Source organism: Malus domestica, chromosome 06 (assembly GCF_042453785.1).
Source record: "Malus domestica chromosome 06, GDT2T_hap1".
Lineage (NCBI taxonomy): Eukaryota > Viridiplantae > Streptophyta > Magnoliopsida > Rosales > Rosaceae > Malus > Malus domestica.
Genome location: NC_091666.1, coordinates 27,175,122 through 27,178,265, shown reverse-complemented (window position 1 = coordinate 27,178,265; position 3,144 = coordinate 27,175,122). Strand labels below are relative to the sequence as shown.

The window sequence follows — 3,144 nt, the reverse complement described above, 5'->3', positions numbered from 1 at the left end:
GGCATTTTCGTCAATTCACACTTGTAAAATTAAATAAAATCGTAAAATTAGGGACATGTTGTCACAGTATAGCCGGGTGGGACCCACAAGCCCTTTGGCCTAGCCCTCAATTGGAGATGGTTTTCATTTCAAAACCGGCTATTTTTTGGCTTATGGCCCTTTGGGCTGGTCAGTTGGAGATGACCTTACACTTTTCTAAGCTATCATACATAAATTATTGTAAAGTTTAACTAAACCTAGATTTTATGCAAAAATATTTGTATTGGCTATTTGTGATCGTAGTTAGGTGAAGACATTATTTTTTACATGTTAGATGTGTTTGTACCATACTTGACCAATCCCAAAACTACTGAGCACCGGTCAACGTTATACCGTCAAGGACCCAGAAGAGTTTCCCTCCAACCAAGAGGCCAATCACAGCACGACACATGTCGACATTAGAAGCCAATCATAGCGCGACACGTGTCAACATCAGAAGCCAATCACAACACGACACGTGTCAATGTCAGAATGAAACTAGAAACTCTCTTCTATAAATAGAGATCATTCTCTCACAATATTTCCTAATGTCATTTGTACTAAATCATTCACTAGTACTCACTAAAGGAGAGCTTGAACCTATATATTTGTGTAAACCCTTCACAATTAATGAGAACTCCTCTACTCCGTGGACGTGGCCAGTCTGGGTGAACCACGTACATCTTGTGTTTGCTTCCCTGTCCTTATCCATTTACATACTTATCCACACTAGTGACCGGAGCAATCTAGCGAAGGTCACAAACTTAACACTTTCTGTTGTACCAAAGTCCCCACTGATTTTGTGCATCAACAAGATGTATCTCATCCTAGTTCTCCCAAGTTGTATCGACCCTTTGTGACTAGATTATGAAGGCAACTTTGTATTGATTAAAAACAAGTTAGGACTTTTAGCAACGGGTGGCACTATTCATACATCTCGTTTTACCTCACACACATTCTTTTGATTTATGTTATTTAATTTTGTTCAATTTATTCGATCTAATTGTCAAAAATTGAAAGGTGTGTGTAGAAGATAAAAATTAATGTATGAATTAGTAAATTATGATATGATAATCAGATTCTAACTTCTAATAAGGTTTGCGCAAAGCATCGATGATGCATTTCTTTAGAGAAAAGAAAAGGCCCATTGCGTGCGAATTTTGCCCTTATATTCAGGAATCTGTATATAACTTCTCCACAAAAAGTAGTGGTCTTGAATTTATCATACAGAACTTGAAATCCAATGGGACATTACCAAAACAAATAGCTAAATTCACATCGTTGATGTTATCGGCACTTGAAAAATGTTATTCTGCACTGAATTTTATAGAATTTTTTCTTTGTATTTTTATATATCTATAAAATGACAATTTTAAAGTGTCAATAACAGCTCGCAATTATGAAAGAAAATCTCAAAAACTAAAATACAAAACAAATTGGCTAAAAAAATAAAAGAGAATTAAAGTGTTAAAGCTAGCTTGATTTGAGTTTAAATAGTTCAGTAGGAATCCACTTTTTTCTTTAACATGTGTTGTATAAAACTCATGTTCCTGTTGGATCAGAGTGTTCAATTTCTTGCCATCAATTGTTACAACAAACACAGAAGAAAAATGGTGGATTGGGCACCAATTTTGATTGGGTTGTTAATGTTCATACTGCTCTCCCCTGGCCTCTTGTTTCAGATACCAGGAAATGTCAAGCATGTTGAGTTTGGAAGCTTCACCACAAATGGCAGAGCAATTATTGTCCACACTCTTATTTTCTTTGGCATCTTCACCATCCTCATTTTGGCAGTGGGAATCCACATCCACACCGGCTGATCCATGTGCTAGTCGAACTCAGGAGACGTTGAGTTTTATCGCAAAATCAACAAGTTGTAAAGAGATTGATATTTCATATTAAATTTCCCTTGATTTGTAATTTCTTGTTCATGACTTAATTGGAGTTGAACTGTTCAGTCTTTGTTTCCCTTCTTTTACTATACATTTTAGGATATTGCTTGCAACTAACATATCTTCATCATAAAAGTTCTATAATCGGAATTGTTAAATATTTTAATATTTATTTGAAGATCATCTTTACAAAAAATCATTCAAATAAGATATCATTTAGTCATTCGAATGTATCAAACAAATCAATGGTTCTTCATGAATATGCTATTTGTTACCTACACCGGTAATTTATTTTGATATATTTGAATGACAAATGGTCTACGATTCAAATAATTTTTTATATGAATGATCTTCAAATAGAAATCAAGAGATTGAGCGATTTCGATTATAAAGTGTAGAAATGAGCTCATTCCGAATACTTTAGTTTAAGAGAAGGGTGAAATAGATGAGTGTTGTGAAATTAATTAAGGGTAATGTTAGGGAGAACACCTACTTAGGACAAACTTTGTAAACCATATGACATGATTATTGATATGATTAGATTATTACTTAAGTATTGATTAAAGTGCTTATTTTCTATTAGGTAAACATTATATATTTTACAAATTTGGTTTAAAAAATTAGTTTACCTAGCCTTACCCATTAAGAGTTCATTCGGGAACATCCGATAAAATTGAAACAATACAGAGAAGATTAGCATGACCCTTGCTCAAAGGAAGCATTACTCATTAAGAAACTTTAACATTTGAGCAATTCAGATCATTTGTTTCAAATTGCATAACCCGTCAAAGCTTGATAGGTAAGAAAATGAGGAAGAAAACAAAGTTAAAATATATACACATATATATAAATTATTTTTGGTATACAACCATATATTTCGATCGAGAAATTGAAAAAGGACCCAGATTCTCTCTCCTTCGTTCATGTAGTCATTCAAAACATTTACAAGTTGATTCAAAATGCAAGATTATGCCACTTAAGAAATCCAAACTGAGCCACCGGAAAAAAGATAGAATTGATAAAACGTGCCATCACCCACCATGCTGCTGAGGCCCAATACCACCACTACAACCACAATCCTCACTACCGTTGCCATCGCTTCTTCCACCATTGTAACCTCTGCACCTTAACCATTACGCCTCACTATTTGCATCACCACTATAAGTCTATACCCTTATATTGTTGCCGTCATTACCATCACCACCGATAGCCCCACCGCAAATGCCATTGCTAT

General features: G+C 34.6%; 1 non-coding gene across 1 annotated transcript; it reads left to right on the top strand.

Annotated features, from left to right (window-relative positions):
- Window positions 1–2,558: 2,558 nt before the first annotated feature.
- LOC114825689 (U6 spliceosomal RNA) lies at window positions 2,559–2,660 on the top strand. Its single transcript, XR_003774521.1, has one exon. It is a non-coding gene; the product is annotated as a U6 spliceosomal RNA (small nuclear RNA).
- Window positions 2,661–3,144: the final 484 nt, after the last annotated feature.